The sequence below is a fragment of the Ailuropoda melanoleuca genome, chromosome 15, assembly GCF_002007445.2.
Source record: "Ailuropoda melanoleuca isolate Jingjing chromosome 15, ASM200744v2, whole genome shotgun sequence".
Taxonomy (NCBI): domain Eukaryota; kingdom Metazoa; phylum Chordata; class Mammalia; order Carnivora; family Ursidae; genus Ailuropoda; species Ailuropoda melanoleuca.
Window position 1 is genome coordinate 64,997,174 of NC_048232.1, and position 6,547 is coordinate 65,003,720.

Consider the following 6,547-nt stretch of genomic DNA (forward strand, 5'->3'; position numbering starts at 1 on the left):
TTTAAGAAATCTAACTCTTTATTTAACATCAAAGCTAACATCAAATGTTTATTTAAAAAAATAATGGCACCTGCTTTGAAGAGGGTGACAATCTACGGAGAATTTACAACTGTAGGCTGACATGGAACTACATAGTATCTTACAAAATGGAAAATCTGCAAAAGACCTCACAATAAACATTTCTAGTTTCCATTTTCAGAACTGCTAACTATTGCCTAAACATGTCTTAAACACAGAGCACGTTTTGTTGAAACATTTCTCTTAGGACAAGACAGGAGACACGTTTTAAATAAATTAAAACTGCAACACATAAATTATTCCTAAGACAATCAAGGTACATTACTTTCCAACTTCTTATAAACAGAGAATTGCACTGACTTTAGAAAATTATAGGTTAGTTTTGCTTTATAGCTTCTGGATTACCAAACTCGTGTTAACTGTACCTTTTAGCTTCTTAACTACTTTTGATGTAAATAGGCCAATATCGCTCTTTTCAGTGATTTATCTCTTTAGACCAACTCCTTCCTTAGCATATGGACTAAACTTTTTGAAACACCTCTCTCCAGATAAAGCTCTGTATTTTAAATAATGCCATTTCACTCTATCCCCTGGCTCACTCCTCGAAATTACAGAAATATGCAAAATAGGTTGTTTGATCACACGTGTTCATATTAATAAGCATACTGAAATCCTTTTCCAAACTGATACAACTATACTTAGATTCAACACAAAGATGTTCCTCTTTGATGCAAAACAATTTGGTATTTAAAATCCAACCCAAAAGGACAAAAATAATTAGGTGCCTGAGGGAATCCAATTCCCGTCACTGTTATCGATCCCATAATTAAACCTGATACGCTGGAGAAATGGCAGGGCAATCAACATAGCTAGCAGGGCAACATTTCAATGAAAACAGGAGTGAAAAGCAGAAGGGCTGAGGTCCCATGGATGCTAATTAACGGAAAGGGATAACTGCATTATGGGAGAAGGGGCAGGAATTTCAGAAAATCTCAGTTTATCAATAGTTCATCATGGTCCCAGAAGCAAAACCACTAATGGTGCCTGCTAGAAACCTGGGACTGATCCTATTCTCCGTACAAAACCAGCAGTGGAGTACTTTTATTTACTGCTTCACTGCAGTTTGAATTTGGAGGGGAGCGGGAGGGGGTAAGGTGCTTTGTTCTGGCTTCACCACACTCAAAATGTAAGCTGGAGTAATCAATTTAAAGCCCACAGAAGAGTATTTTGGGGTTTTTGTTTTGTCGCCAGCAAACTATCATTATCTTGGTGATCATGAAAATAGTATGTCACAAAAAAATCCTGTGCTAAAAGGCAACGTCCAGTTCGCTAAGTGAGCAGGTGCCTGCCCATCTCACGAATGACATCATCTTTAGGTACGTACGAGATGTTTCCTACCAATGAAAGATGGGGAAAAAGGATTAGTTGGCTTAAATGTAAATAACTAATTCCAGGATACGTCCTAGCTGGACCACAATTTTTAACTGAATAATTTATAATACTTTATTTAATACCCTTATGCAGGAAAGAAAACACACAATGGGAGGGTTTCTTCCTTAAGAAGAGAACAGTAAACTGCAGAGTAAAGGTCTCCTTGGAGTACATCCGCTTATTAAAAAGCTTCATGAACTTTCAACAAGACTCTAAAATAAATATGCCACATAGGCTAAGCATCTCCAAGTGAAAATACGGTTATCTGACATCTAAAGAGAGTCACTGGAAATACAAATTCTGTGCAAAGAAGTCATGGTCAGGTGGGATGATTCAGACCCTCGAATATTTCAGAACAGAGCCAGTTTCTAGCAGCTTCTGTTAACAGCTCCAGACCGGAGGGGGTGGAGTGTGCTGCTTTCCATTTTCTTCCTTACTTCTCTCAGTGGGAAGGAGACACAGTGCCCTGCAGGTCTGGGAAGCGTCGAAGCCAACGCTGAGTGGAGCACGGTGGCCTGTGATGCAGCTCTTAACCTCAAGGGCTAGACAGCTCACTCTCTCTAAACTAACAGCAGCAGCTACGTCCACGGCAACCCCTGGCATACCCAAAGTGCCTCAGAAAGATTCACAGACATGAGAGGCGCCCACCAGGCTCCAACTTGATCCAAGGGAAGTTATACCCAGCCCTCAGCCAAATGCAGACTGATGCCCGCAGGTAAAAGGGAATGCTGGCCATTAAAATATGGAAGCAAAAGGAAGCACACCATTCTTTCTCTCTCTCTCTTCCCTGGATCTGCAACTCTTTTCTGTCCTCTGGATGTGATGGATCACAGTGTATTTACAGCCAACTTGGCAGAACAAGGGAGAGTCTGACAGTGGAAGGGGACACAGCCATGAGAGGGGGGTGGGGCTGGTAGCTCCTTCTTGCCTGCGTCCAAAATATGTACAGCCAAAGATGTCACGAAATGATGCTTATGGTTTTAAAAAGCTCGAGTCTGGAATTAGATAGTGGGCACAGTTGCATAAGTTTGTGAATTTACTAAAACCACTGAACTGTAAAGTTAAAAAAAGAAGAAGAAGAAAGCTTGAGTTGTCTGAGTCTCACACACACTGGACTTGTACCAAATGCTCGACTATTCCATTCTCTCAAACCATGGCACACTGTCACATTTTTTCAGGAGGTTTCCCTAAGAGCAGCTGTTCGCAAAATATTGCACTTAATTTAAATCCAGGCGATTCGATGTTTTCTGGAAGAAAATGTACACTAACATACATCTTTACGCCTTCAGATAACAGAACGGATGGTGGGAGGAGGGAATGAACAGCAGTTTCCATTAAAATCTTCTATCTTGTCTTCGTTAGATACAGAGAGAAAATGATTTAAAGGGAAGTAGCATCTGAGAGACAAAGACTTAAAGGGAAGTATCATTTGGGCTGAAAGTAGTGAGCAGCATGGCCCAGACAGGCGAAAGATGTTGACTTTTGAAGGCTTTCACCTCAGGGGAAGAAGCGTGGCCACTCCCTTCCCGGGGCACTTCAGTGACATCCTAAGAGATGACGGACAGCCTTGGTGCAGACCCTGGATCTGATTTATCGGACTGCAGCTGGCCTGATGGGTCCTTGGAGGACGTTCTCCGTCTTCACCCAGGTGAACCTCCGCTGAGCTGACTGCCACCCCAAGACCCCATGCCCTGCTTCCTCCTGCTCCCAGGCCCTACCTCAGCGCACTTTCACCTCACACAATACAATTCTGTTGTCCTTCTTAAAGGAAAACAACCAGCCAGCCCCACAACATGAGCATCACTTGTTTTCACGTGTGCAGAAAGCTTTCCCATCCCTCCCCAGGCCGGCGGGTAAAGTGAACGCGTCCTCCCAGGGGGTTACCACAGTGAAGAGCTGCTGGGATGCAAACCTCCAGAGCGGTGCTTCCGGGAGCCCGCACTCATGTTCAACCTCGGTCTGATGTGGGATTTGGAAGCACTGCCACGTGCCTGAAGGTGTGGCATTCGAGAGCTACCTAAGATAGAATCGGGGGTGCGGCTCCTTGGGTGCAAGAAGGCGAAAGCCCCACTCACAGATCTTCGTGTCTTACCATTTAAAGTGCAAGAGAACATCTATGTTAGACGTCTACGGATAAACAGGTGTGCTGTAAGATTTCCACGTGATGGCGAGTCACGCACGATGGACCACTGTGGACAAGGGAACGCAGGGGACCTGCAGGGACCCGCAGAATGGATTACAGAGGATTTACACCAGTGTTCACCAAGCCAACGTCTGCACTTCGTCCCTTCCCCAAGTCCTGCCACATCCTTGCTGCTTACGGGACTCAGGGAAAACGCCACCCCCAGCAACTGTGAAGCTCAATTTTGATAGAAACTTAAGGAAGAGAGACAGAGACTTAACACCCCATTTCCTGTGGGTCATTAATTACGCCAAACGCTCAATAACCCAAGGTTTACCATGCCGGGCTAGTCAGGTGGGCAGGAAATCTGGTCTGATTAAGGCAGTGAGCAGCGTGGGGCGAGCTGTGCAACAGATTCACATTCACCAAGTACAGGGGCTGAGCTGGCAGCTGCTACGGCGTGAGGAGGACTGGAGATATTTACAACGCACAGCCCAGGCCTGGTTGGCTCTAGTCAGCACAACTGTTCGTTTTAAAATTTGGTAGTATGCACAGAGTTTTCTTTAACACAGAAACGTGAAAGAACTTGAAGATGGGAACCGGTGGCTTCATCTGGGTATTATGATCCTTTCTATGGCACACACGATATGGTCCCAGTTTTTACAAAATATTGCGAGAAGAGTCACGGCAAAGAAGGTGCCAAGGATGTGGAAACGGCTCTTCATCATGGGCGAGACAAACTTGGCGATGGTAGACACGCACACGAGGATGACAGTCATGAAGGCCAGGATCACGTTTATGCACTTCCCCAGGAGGACCTTGGCGTTCACGGTGTCTGTCTGCAGCGCCTGCTGCTCCTGCTGGTGGAGCTCCAGCTTGGAGATGCGCGTCTGGCAGGACTCCAAGGCTTCCTACGGGCAAGAGGGAGAGCGAGGGTCAAACGCTGCTGAGATCACGGGCAACATGCGAGCGCGTGCTTACGCATGCGTGGAAGCCCCCAGCCAGGGGGCTCGATGCCAAGACAGCAGCGAACAGCCAGGCTGACAGTGAGGATGAGGACGACGGCGACGACAAGGAGGTAAAATGACAATCTCAAGGCTCATTTATTCTGTTATTCTTGACAGAATGAGCATGTGAATACAACCATAAAACACCATAAACGGGGGATTACAGGTAAGTATTTTGAGTCTCTTTGTATTTGAGATAAAGTACGTAAAATATTGGCATCTGTTGGTATCATGAGGGACAAACGAGAGGAGTGGTGGGGTTCCATTTTGGGACAGTGGACGACCTCCGGCCACAGAGTAGGTGGTATCTCCAATTGCTAGACCGTATTTTCACTGCTCGTTCTGTGTGTGCAGCCATTTATGGGCTCCGGAGGATGAAGGGAGAAGGGTTGGGGACCGGACTGATGGTGGGCAACTCTGCTTTCATCTGCTCTTTGCGCTGTCACTCAGGACACTGTCCAAGGCTACACATTCTCCCTAGATCTTGCTCTTTCTAACACTTCAGTTACGAAGTCACAGCTGACTCCAAGTATCTCTCTGGCCTAGGCGTCTCTTGTGAGAGCGACTCACGTATCCACATGCCTCCTTGATATCTCCATTTGAGGTTTGTTTGTTTGTTTTTTTAAAGATTTTATTTATTTATTTGAGAGAGTGAATTAGAGAGAGCATGAGCAGAGGGAAGAGCAGACTCCCTGCTGAGCAGGAAGCCTGACACAGGGCTTGACCCTGGGATCATGAACTGACCCAAAGGCAGACACTTAACCAACTGACCCACCCAGGCGCCGCTGTGCATCTGAGCTTCTTACAAGCACCTCAAATGCAGCATGTGCAAATATGGCTTCATGTCCTGAACCTTCTCCTGTACCTGCCATCAGCGCTGTTCCCCTTCTGGTGTTCCCTCCCTCAGAAAATAGCACTTGACCCACCCAGTTCCTCCTACCAGACACCCCTCTCATCTGTCACCCAGCCCCATCGATGCAACAGCCAGGATCTATCTTCAGGGGTCTGTTTCTCTCCCCTCGGTCTCCACCCCACTCTCTCCTGCCTCATGTAATGCCAGCCCTCTGCCCGCTCACCATGTTCTGGCCAGACAGGCTTTTTCAAGCTCGGAAAAGAATCCTGTCCGGGGCCTTTGTACTGTGCCTGAAGTGTCTGCCTCCCCGCTCCCGCGCCTCTTCACTGCTGGATCTCCCTTCCCCTTTCAGGTCCCACCTCCTCCACTGTCAGGTCCTGAGGAAAGCCCTCCCAGCCCTATCAGAGCCGGTGAAGTCTCCCCCAACCCTCCTCCCTAGCCGACAGTCCACAGCTGCGGGAGGACGGGGACCAGGCCTTCCTGCTGCTGCCCCAGCACAGGGCGGCCATAAGCCAGGCACAGACTGCGTGCCAGGAAGGACGGTGTGAAGCTCGGGAGAGAAGAACCCTACGTCTCTTGGGAGAGAAGGACTGAACTAGAGGCAGTACAATGAGCCCCCCTGAGCTCTCTAGCCCCCCCAGCTGACTCATTTACCGATATCTGTTTGCTCAATTGCAACACAGCTGTCTTTTCAGGCTTTAAACAACCATAACAGCTGTGACACTGATTCGCTTTCCTTCTGCTGAATACACCCTGTGTGTCGAAGTTCAGGGTTCCCTGTCACTATAGTAACTTCTGTTCCACGGGTCAGCAAGAGAGAAGGTAAAACTTCTTCGGATCATCACCTACGACAGCAGGCACGTGCCCCAGAAACCGTGCATTCTTTTCAACTGTTTGAGCCCAACGTGTCCTCCGTTTTAGACACGGCATGGATAAGGTGACAACAAGACAAAAGNAATTTTGATAGAAACTTAAGGAAGAGAGACAGAGACTTAACACCCCATTTCCTGTGGGTCATTAATTACGCCAAACGCTCAATAACCCAAGGTTTACCATGCCGGGCTAGTCAGGTGGGCAGGAAATCTGGTCTGATTAAGGCAGTGAGCAGCGTGGGGC

The 6,547-nt window shown here is 47.3% G+C and overlaps 1 protein-coding gene across 1 annotated transcript in view; it reads right to left on the reverse strand.

Annotated features, from left to right (window-relative positions):
• The window catches only part of TMCC3 (transmembrane and coiled-coil domain family 3), a 67,865-nt gene continuing 61,318 nt past the window's right edge, over nucleotides 1–6,547 (reverse strand). Inside the window, exon 5 of the mRNA XM_034643715.1 lies at nucleotides 1–4,113. The gene's annotated coding sequence lies outside the window, so the exon portion shown is untranslated. The remainder of the gene's footprint in view (nucleotides 4,114–6,547) is intronic.